A 12,057-nucleotide genomic window follows, 5' to 3' on the forward strand; every position below is an offset into this window, starting at 1 on the left:
TATGACTCCTTGAGTTGCATCAACAAATTATCAAGCTTAGAAATTCTTTCTTCTTCATATTGATTGTAGGGTTGTAACTCTTGCTCCCACTGACAATTTTCCATGGAGTAACTCTTGCAACCCTGAATCTCCAAATTTTGAATTGAGTTTTGATTGGCTTTAGAGCTAGCTTGGTATGTCATGAATTGCATAAACACATTCTCTAGATTAGAAAGTATTTTTTCTTCATATTGATCATAAGGGTGTAACTCTTGTCCCCACCAAGAATTTTCCATGGAGTAGAGATGACAATTATTTTTAAAATTCTCTCCTCCACAAAAATTACAATTTACCGGTGGTGGATGACTGACCCCTGATCATGTGCTTTCAAGATACTCAGTCCACCTCTTTAAAAGATCTTCCATCTTTAAAATATCTTCCATGGATCAAGTTCTTCTGAGGTTCCACCCTGCAAGCATAGACTCACAAGAAAAAGATACTTTTTTAAAAAATAATATAAGAGTGAATAAAGAAAAATTGAAAAATAGTTTTTTTTAAAACAAATAAAAAGTTAAAAGATAAAACTGATTGCTTTAAAATTAGAATATGCAAACAACCAAGTACGAAAAACAGAGTCCCTAGCAATGGCACCAAAAACATGTTAACTCGTTGGCAAGTGTACCAATTTGTTACAAGTAGTAAAGTACTCGAAAGTCCGAGTGTCGAATACATAGAGACTTTGTTTGTACTTAGTAGATTGATGCAAACCCAATTTACAAGCAAGAGATAAGAAATTTAAATTTAAAATTTAAAGAAAGTAAGAGCGAAAAAGGATCAGAAATTTAAAATAAAAGATTAGGAGATAAGATAAAAAAAATAAAGAGATTAAAGTAAAAGATAAGAAATGTAGAAGATAAAATAGATAAGATAAGAAAAGTAAAAGATAAAGATAATGATAAAAAGATGAATTCGGGATGTGATAATGTTGGGACCTATCATGCCTTATTTGTCTAATATGTATTATTTTAGATTTTTATTATCAATTAGGTGAATTTTTTCTACCCACATCTATTAGAATACTTGCCCCTGGTATCTCACAATGACAAGCCTATCTTACCTATCTATCTCCCAAATATCTTTGCAAAGATTCAGTAGATAAAATGCATGAAGTTCTAATTCTAGATATTTGTTTTGATGCATGAGCATAATGCAATCACTCTATGTCTAGCAATGATTTTATTAAGATACCCCTTCCTTTGAGTTCTATTAGAAATTATCCTCTTTCGAGCGACTAATCCCAAAATTGATGCATATAAGACCTTCCTTGTATTTCTAGTAAGGATTACCTTCTTTTGAGTGCATAACCCCTAAAGATGATGCAATGATGAATGATACATGAAATTAAAATAAGAAAGGATAATAGGAAAGAAAACACCTGTTTGCATTGATAGATATGAAACATACAATACATCTTTTTACTTTTTAGGCCTACCAGGCCCTAACTAAGGGGGTTTAGCCTCTCATTGTCATGAGAGACTTTATAATTTAGGGGCTGATGTGGATAAAAGAAGAGGGATGGATAGAGGAGGAGAAGGAGATAATGGACATAGATAGAGGGTTTCTCCTATTAGATATACTCAGACTTAGGATGTATTCATTAGAGAGCTCTAAGTCTCTGGGGTGGTGTCTTTTCCTCCTGCTTCCTTCTTCTTTTATAGGCCTAAAATAACTTATTTTCATGCTGACTTTGTGCTAAGCGTAGACTTTCGCACTAAGAGCACCTTTGGGCTTCCTCATGGGTCTTCTTCGTAGTAAGCCTGAGTTTTCCCGCTTAGGGGGATGCGCACTCAGCCTGGATTACACGCTAAGCAAACTGTTCAATTCTTCCAATTTTTCTTAAGGTTTTTTCTTCCAATTTTGCATCAATTTTCCTCCGAAACACTTGAAATATTCTTGATTTAACTTCTGTTAATAAAAAACAACAAACATATTAATTTTTTTATTATTTCATTAAAAACAACAGTGAAGTAAAAAAATTACAATCATTCTTAGTCAAAATTGACTATCAAATTAACTCAAATTTTGCAGTTATCAAAAGCATGTCAGAAGGATCTAGAGGTCAGTGGTTTGTTTATAGACATGATTCATAGTAAAACACTACGGCCTCTTTAGATTCATGTAACTATCCCTTCCTAGTGAGAAAGGTTTTGGTTGTTGTTGAAAGAAGAGTTAGAGTTTTGACGATAGATAAACAAAACTTATTCATTGCAAATCAATCCTTCAAGATAAACAAAACTTTAAAGGAAAACCATTGTAAGCAACATCCTTTGTCTTTGGATAACTTTATTGTACTAGCAAGAGGAAATACATAGATGTATTGCAATTTACCTCTGGAGTTAGAGCCCTTTTACACTGCCCATTCAGCCAATATGTCCATTCAACCAAAATAATCAAACAATAATTATCTATTAATTTAAGAATGGGAAATAGGATAAAAAATTATAGATTTTTTTGAATAAATTCAACATATAAAATAATCGGATCCATCCCTGAATCAAAATGTAATAATAGACATACAAATTTAGTAGCTGAATGATGGCCAATGTAAAATATATACGTGAAATATAGGTAAGATGCTCCTCTCCCTTAAATATCACCCATTTTTTCTCTTTCCCTGGTAAACCAAAACAAAATAGAAAAATTAGACATATTCAGTGTAAAATGGACTACAATGCAAAGACACACACAGAAAAATAATAATACAGAACTAGAGTATTGAAATTCCAAATTGACACCCACACACCAAAATGATATCAATTCTTAAGTGATTCAATCTAGCCACAGAAAATAGTGCCAAAACAGAATTGTCCAGAAAACAATGAGAGAGATAAAAGACATATGTTCATAAATCATATTGCATGTGGTGAAAAGTAGGAGTTGATAACAAATATGATCTTTGCAACAAAACATGATGAAAACAAAACATAGTGAGGAATTGGCATGAAACCTGAATGGAGAAGACAAAGTTGCGTGAAAACTACCAGATCTGCAAGAGAGAGTCACCTGAACACTTTCATATCCGCAAGAAAGAGTGTTGTGTCAACAATTTAGATCTCCAAGAAAGAGAATATCAGTGTTTTGGACACAAAACTATATTAGGATTTGTAAATCGCATTGAGAATAGAAAAGAGGGAGGAACCTAAACTGAAAAGGTAAGACCCTAGCAAGACTTCATAGGAGATGGAAAATCCACCTATGAAGATTTGCAACTTGCCTGCGAGCCTTATTGGAGACGAGAAGCTTCGCCAATGCATACCAATTGGTGAAAGAAGCTTCATGATTTTCTCTTATCCCAAATATGATCCTAATTCTTCTCCTCGCTGCTACTGCTGTTATATAGGGCAACATGTCGTTGTGGCGGAAACAAGATTAAAGGATTTGGATAAAAAGTGAGAAAGGGCGTAGAGAGGGCTATTGTGGAAGCGAAGAGAGAGATCGTAAGTGCAGTACCTTTGCCTGGGGTTTGAGCCTTTGAAACTTTTAAGATGCCAAGTCCCACATGTGGTGAGAGACACATGTATCATTGTATAAGAAAAAGAAAATAAAAAAATGTTTAAAAAGTTATTGTGTGTAAATTATAATCCGAGAATAAATATGTATGTTGTGAAACTATGTATCATTTGTGGCGGTCAATTTATTTGCTAGAAATAAAACATTTTCCACAGTTTTTGTTAACCGCTAGAAATAAACGGTCAGGAAAGTCAATTTGTTTTGTAGTGTAAATAGATACTCCAATGATCATGAATATATTAATCATACTCCATTTGATCATTAAATCGTTTTAATTATTTTTAATTACCAACCTTTTAATGTTAATTGCTTCAACAAATTTGTTGTTTACATGCTCTATATAGTTCTTTTATTTCAGACACACCACATAAAACTCTGTTTTCTCTTCTTCCTCTAAAACTCTCTCTGGATGCAGATTTGATTGAAGAGAGATTAAAGGAAAATAATATACTAATGTATACATAGTTGTTTTTCACTTTTATCGTTTCTTTTATATATAGTTAAGTACAAACATGTTTTTTCTTTTATTTGTTTAGCTTCAAATGCTGGAATATATAGAAGGAAGATAAACTAATTCATCGATATTTTACAGTCATAATCCTATCCAACGATGTCACGCAGTTAATCCACATCTTGATGCCCCCATTTGGGTTACGAGTGGGTGTAACTCAACTCGACAAATTCATCAATTTTTTATTCATTCTATTTCTTATAAGGGTAAGTTTTTATCTGTTTCAATTTTATTTAAATGTTTTTATATTGTTTTCCTTATATTTCATATTGAAAGTTGGTTTGCTAACATTATTTTACAGCTTCAATGTTATTATTATTTTTATCTAAGCAATTTACTTATTTATTTTTATTTTTCAAATATTTTATCTTTTAATAATTTTTTTTATTGATTTGTCTTTTTTTCTGAGGTAAAATTATATTTCTTCTTATATTTTTTAAAGTATTTCTCAAATATATGACATTTAAAGTCTACTTGCAAATTTTTCATTTTTTTCTTTTTGACAATTTTGAAGATGTCATAAAAGACTTGAAAGAAATTTCTAAAAGAAAAAAGAATTATATCGTGCCCGATAAGCAACCTTGATAAAAGAAGAAGAAGAAGAAAACAAGAAAATAATTTAATAATATTACAAATATGTTTAATTTAATTTAATTATTTATTAATTACACAATCAATCATTTGTGAAATAATTCAAGTGAGTATTTGGTTTAATATATTAATTGAAATGCTTAAAATCAATACATGTACGAGTATGTCACATGATATTAATTCATTAGTTTAATTATAATTATCTTTATTGTTAGATCAAATTCTACTTAAAGTCATTCATATTCAAAATATTATAATTAAATTATAAAATTTATATAAAAAGCAATAAATTAAAAATAATAAACATGCTATTTGCATTAAGGGGTTTATAAGGTAAGGTTATATTGCTTTTTATAATTTTATCCAAATATGATATTTAAAGTTTACTCGATAACTTTTTTATTTTACCGTTTAAACATTTTTAGATGAAGTATAAATCTTATAAAGGTAAATTAAATAAAAAAGAATTTTATTGTGGATAAATAACTTTACTCAATTTTGATTATCCAAAATCAAGTATTAATCACTTTTCTTTAAAAATAAATTGTGCATATATGTCACTTTTTTATGAAGATTAGTAATGCACAAGATCACTAAATATTTTATACCAATAATAATTAGAAGGAATAACAATGTTTAAAAAAATAAAAATAAATCAATCAACTTTTTTTAAAAGAAAATAAAGAAAATGCAAAACATAAGAAAATTCTACTTAACATATAACACCTCTAATAATAACAATTTTTTTGGAGCATATGTGTATATAATAACAAACAAATGTCTCGTGAAAAAGGAATGAAATCTGAGTTCAAGGTTCCTGAAATCGTCAACCTTTAATCAAATTCTGTCCTTTGAAGGTACCCTACAAACCTTTGATCAAATTAACTATTTAATTTTGTCCATTATCTGCGGAAGCAAAGACTTTCAAGATTATTTTGATGATGCCAAAGAATCAAGAGTTAAACAAATTCTAAAGATTCAAGAATCAAGTTTCAAGATGCAAGATTCAAGAATCAAGTTTCAAGATCAAGATTCAAGAATCAAGAGAAGGCTCAATCAAGATAAGTACTAAAAAGGTTTTCAAAATATTGAGTAGCACAATAATTTTTCACAAAATCTTTTACCAAAGAGTTTTACTCTTTGGTAATCGATTACCAGTAGCCAGCATTGTTTTCAAAATTGATTTACAAAGTTGTAATCAATTACCATAATCATCTAATCGATTACCAATGTTTTAAAACGTTAGAATTCAAATTTCAAGAGTCACAACTAGTGATAAAACATTTTTAAATCATTTTTAACTTGTGTAATCGATTACACAATACTTGTAATCGATTACCAGTGTTTCTAAACGTTTTGATTTTCAAATTTAAACATGAAGAGTCACATCTGTTGATGTGTAATCGATTACACCTTGATGGTAATCGATTACCAGTGATTGATTTCGAAAAATAAATTTCCAAAAGTCACAATCCTTAATGTGACTTGTTTCTGAAGATTTTTTCAAAAGTCACAACTTTTAAGTGATTAGTTTTCAAAAGAGTCAGAATCTTTAAAAGGTGACTAGTTTTAAAGAAATTACCAAGAGTCGCAAACTTTAACTTGAGTCATCAAATGATTATAAATATGTGACCATGGCATGAATTTCAATAACAAGTTTTTATAGAACTTTCTAAATCATTTCTCTTCATCTTTCAACAAGTTCTTATAGAAATTTCTGATTCATTTCTCAACTTCTTTCTAAGAGTTTTTGTTCAATACTCTGTTCAAAAACTTGTGCTATTCTTCTTCTTCTCCTTTCACTTCTCCCTTTGCCAAAAGAATAGGAGGACTAACCGTCTGAATTCTTTTGTGTCTCCCTTCTCTCTTTCCAAGAGAATTCAAAGGACTAACCGTCTGAGAATTCTTTTGATTCTTCCCTTCCCCTTAAACAAAAGATTTCAAAGGACTAACTGTCTGAGATATCTTTTGTTTCCCCTAACAAAGATTCAAAGGACTAATCGCCTGAGAATTCTTTGTTTTAACACATTGGAGGATACATCTTTTGTGGTACAAGTAGAAGGTACATCTACTTGGGTTGTTGTACTGAGAACAAGAGAGGGTACATCTCTTGTGGATCAGTTCAAGTGGAGGGTACATCCACTTGGTTGTTCAAAGAGAACAAGGGAGGGTACATCCTTTGTGAATCTTTGACTTGTAAAGGATTTCACAAGGTTGAAAGAAATCTCAAGAACCGTTGGTTGCTTGAGGACTGGACGTAGGCATGAATTGTGGCCGAACCAGTATAAATCTTGTGTTTGTCTTCTTCTTCCTTACACTCTTTACTTTTCCACTATGTTCTTTTAATTCCCGCTTTTACTTTTGGTTAAGTTTTTGTTTCTATTCCTTACTTTCTTAACTTAGTAGTAAAAGCCTAACTAAATCTTGTCACACTAAGAAGGATAAATTTTAATTAGTTAATGTAAATTAATAATTAATTCAACCCCTTCTTAATTATTCCGAGACCACTTGATCCAACAATATCATCAGTGTATGGTGATATTTTTTTATAATATTTTTTATGGATAACTACTTTTCTTTATGATGTTTAATAAAAAAGATAAAACACTAAAGTAGAATAGAGACCATCTAGAAGGCAGTTTCTACTTTCATCCACCACATGGCTTAGAGTGTTCAACCAATCTAATTAATCAATCAAGACGTGCCGGATAAAAAATATCAAGATGTTTGCTGAGTTATTTAATTTGTATACGTATCCCAAATCCCTAAAATAAATGTCATTTACTAACAAAAATTTATTATTTCCTTTTTCTTAATATGTTTACACTTTTAGTCTTTTTACAAAAATTCAAATTAGTGACATTCTCGCTATGAGATATTAAAATATTTATTTTAATTATATTCTATGATAAATAATATTATCTTAAAATACTTAATAATATATTTATTGAAATTACAAAATTTTCTAATTTGATGCACTTTATGTTTTGAAAATATATTTTTAAAATTTAAATAACTTTAATTTAAGTACTCTAAATAATATGTTATTATTTAAAAGTTAAGTAAACATTATTTTAATCAATTTACAAATTATTAGTAGTTATATTGTTAATACTTAAATCAAGTAAAGATAATTAGACTACATCATATCATACCTATAAGATATCCAAGTGATTCTATTAATTTTTATTACTATTTCTAATTTTTAATAAATTGATTTTATTGTTTAAAATTTTTATCATATATATGATAATATTTAACATATTTAATTTTTTTTATAAAAAAATGCTTTGCCTTGCGAATAGATGTCACTTTTTGACAAAGATTAATCATAAAAAAAGTTACTAGATATTATGTACTTATAAGAGGATTACAAATAAATAAATGATCTAAACAAACCTTTTTTTTAAAAAAAAATATGTAAATTATAATGAGACTAAAAGGAATCTTACCTAAATAACACTCTAATAATAAAATTATTTACAACATGTGTGCATATAAAATATATTAAAAATTTAAAATAATTTAAAAATTATTTCTATATTATAAAATATGAATTTAATACCTGTGATATATATATATATATATATATATATATATATATGATCAAGGTAAAGGAGTTATAATATTAATTGCACAATCAAGTATAAACGGCGAAAAATATTATACTTAAGTACAATCATGACTATATTCTTATTATTACATAATTAGTTCATCTCACCTTTTGCTTCTTACCATGATTGTTAAACTCTTGATTTAAATCATAAAATTTTACGATTTTACGATTCTACTGAGGGTTGGCGAGTTAAATCGGAAGTAGAATCGAAACCGGAGTAGACTCGTCCGATTTTGCGTAGACTTGGACAAGTTTGGGTAGACTCGCGAGTCTGCTCCGAGTCCACGAGTTTATGAAAATCCGAAATGACGTCGTACAACAACCCCCAAAAATGAGTCTGACTCTCTCTACTCACTCACTCTACCTTGTTCAAGCTACTAACCCCCCAAAATGACTCTCGTTGAGCTACTCGCGTTGTGGTGGTTGTCGTCATCGTTGTCGTGCTGTCGTGGTGGACTGCTGAGCTAATCGTGTCGTGGTGGTCCTCGTCATTGTTTGAAACTTGAAAGCCCTCACTCGTCGAAAGCCCTCATTTCCTGACCTAGCTCCAAGCTTTGCTCCATGACGCTAAGGTGTTTTCTTTCTCAAAGCTTCTTTGTTAATTCATCTCTGTTAATTGAAAGTTTGAAACGATGCTTATTAAGGGAGTATCTATTAATTGAAATTCTGGCAATGCTATTGTTAGCTTCATTGTAGTGTTGAGTTTTGGGTTCTGTTGCTAAATTAAGGGAGTATCTGTTAATTGAAATATCTATTAATTTAAAGTTTGAAACGATGCTTAGTGTTGAATTCTGGCAATGCTAAGGTGGTCCCCTGAACATGGACAAATTATCTGTTAATTGAAATTTTGGCTTCATCAAGGGTAGGTAGTGGGTTTTGTTGCTGCCTTTTGGGTAGTGGGTTTTGTTGCTACCTTTTGAGTAAACTCTTAGGAGTTTACGATTCGATTCTACGAGTCGAGTTTACGTAACCTCTACGATTCTATGTAGAATCGCGAGTTTAACAACCATGCTTCTTACTTCCTAGTTCTAGATACGTGATACGACACGAGTGTGATACGATATTGATACAATGATATGGTAATTTTTTTTTTGAAATTAAGGATACAAGATGTATTGTATACGGTAATAAAAAAAATATAAAAACAATTATATATGGATATAAAATTAAATGCAATTAATGTTGGTGTTAAAATACAATTATAAAGATAATGTTGAGTGATGTTAAAACACTACGTACAAAAATGCTGGTTCAATTTAAGCAATCATTGGAAATAGAGCTATTGAGTGGGAAAATAAATTTATTCAATAAAAGCATGTTTTGAGCAAAGTCAAAACCACACAAACACACAAATAAAATACCTTATCAAAGCCAAAACCACACAAACAAAAGATCCCCTTGTTGGAAAACCCTCTAGAATTGTCGAAAAGGAGTTGCCATACATGGATAAAAGGAAAAGAGTGTGTCCAGTATTTGTTTTTGTTTTAAGAGGAAAGGAGTTACGTTTAATTTAATTTTAGATCTTCCCTGATTTTAAAAACCTAAAGTTAAAAGAATAAAATTATAAAATGGTTCAAGCCATATCAGATCCGTGTCGGGAATAGGTTAAGCTGTATCTAGCCATCTTGAGTCCTATCTCAGTTGTGCCCTAGAACTTTTGTTACAAAAAAATTAGATACTTCTTGGATACATATCCCGTCGCATCGGAGGCGTTTTGATGTTCAGCACATGCATGACACCAATTCATCTCCATTTTTGGAGTATTGGGACTTCATAGCTAACTTCTTATAAGGTCTTCTTACATAATATATAGATCAAAACTAGGTGTAAAATATTATACCATATCAATAATTTTTATTTTATTTCGATGAAGCATAAGTAATTTTACATAGAATATGAGTTTTATTGATTAAACTTGTATTGAATGTCTGTGTTAATTAACTGGATAAAAATTGACCATTTTAATGATGGATATTGTCAAAATTAATGTGATAAGGTATGAGAGCGAGAGGTTCTACGATTAGACTATTGAGCCTGACAATGGTGCATTATGTGGGAGCGTTAGTGAAAATGCCACGGGTTTTAGAGTAGTTGGACAACAAGCGCTAATGGACGCGTCCAAACTGCAACACCCAAAATCAAAGGTTTTTATGCAGCTACTAAGACACAAGTGGCACTTGGTGGTGGGTGCAATTTATGCGGTTGCACAATGTGTTGAAACTACCACAGAGACTGATTGTTTGAAATGCATGCAAGTCGGATACAACAACTTACACACTTGTCCTCCGAACACCGAGGGTAGAGCATATGATGCTGGCTATTTTATGAGATACTCCACCACACCCTACTTTGCTGATTATCAGACCATTGATATTGCACCCTATTTCAAACAAGGTACAATCACAATAATTCCTCCCTTTCGTTAAATTTGTATTTGGATAAAATCGTTAGGGTTAGTTTTCTTAAAACATTTTTCTGTTTTTATAAATAATTATAAAAATATATATTAAATATATTTAGTTCCTTAAATATTAGTACAGGTTTTAACTTTTGCCCTTAAAAAAATGTTTAATTTCGGTTCTTACAAATATTTCTTTTTCTTTAAATTGTCTCTATCGTCATTTTGTGATTACTTAACATACATCATGACAAATTAGTCAACAGTAACATTAACGTGCTCTAATTGTTATTCTCAACCCTTACTTTTTTAAAATCCTTTCAAGTCTTACTTACACCAGTTAGCATTTCTTCACACACCCTCCTAGGGATTATGGTAAAGTGTATTCAAATCGTAAGCGCAACAATTATCATCAAATGGGTAGAGTAAAGTAAATAATTATAAATTATATGTTTTGAACTTAAAAGAACATGCTTATGTAGAAGCAAACTTCATGATGATGAATCAAGTTGATTCAAGTAGTTTTGATGATGACAAAAAGTCCAAGAGAATGATTTCAAGATTCACTACTAGAAAATAAGGTTTTAACATCGGTTATTTAAGACTTTCAACATCGGTTATTAATTGATGTTGAAAGTACCGATGTGGAAAGTAGTATCATTAACATCAGTTTTTCAAAACCGATGTTAATTAATAAATACAACATCGGTTATTTAAATAAGCGATGTTATATGATAAGAATTATGAAAAAAAAAGTTATAAATCTATATATCAACATCGGTTTTTAAAAAAACCGATGTTGTAAGTGACATTTAACATCGGTTTTTTAAATAACCGATGTTAAATGTGACATGTGACATCGGTTTTTTAAAAATTAATGTTGTAAGTAACATTTCACATCGGTTTTTTAAAAAGCTGATGTTATAAGTGATATTTAACATCGGTTATTTAAATAGGCGATGCTATATGATACGAATTATAAAAAAAAAGTTATAAATCTATAAATTAACATCGATTTTTTAAAAAACTGATGTTGTAAGTGACATTTAACTTCGGTTTTTAAAATAACCGATGTTAAATGTGACATTTAACATCGGTTTTTTAAAAAATCGATGTGAAATTATGATTTTATAAGTTATATTTAACAACTCGTTTTTAAAAAACTCATGTTGTTACATAATCTTTGTTAAAAATTTCTGATAGTATCAGCTTTTTATAAAACCTATGTTAAATGATGCTGATGATGAAATGCTGAACAACAGACCTTTAAAAAAATCCGATGTCACATGTCATTTTATAACATCGGATCTTTAAAATAGAGATGTTATATTGCTACTTACACGTCGGTTTTTTAAAAACCGGAGGGTAGATATACAGATTTAAAACATTTTT

General features: G+C 30.0%; 1 non-coding gene across 1 annotated transcript; it reads left to right on the top strand.

Annotated features, from left to right (window-relative positions):
- Window positions 1-8,480: 8,480 nt before the first annotated feature.
- MIR4370 (microRNA MIR4370) lies at window positions 8,481-8,546 on the top strand. Its single transcript, NR_048693.1, has one exon. It is a non-coding gene; the product is annotated as a microRNA MIR4370 (primary transcript).
- The last annotated feature ends 3,511 nt before the right edge of the window (window positions 8,547-12,057 follow it).

The sequence above is a fragment of the Glycine max genome, chromosome 11 (genome assembly GCF_000004515.6).
Source record: "Glycine max cultivar Williams 82 chromosome 11, Glycine_max_v4.0, whole genome shotgun sequence".
NCBI lineage: Eukaryota > Viridiplantae > Streptophyta > Magnoliopsida > Fabales > Fabaceae > Glycine > Glycine max.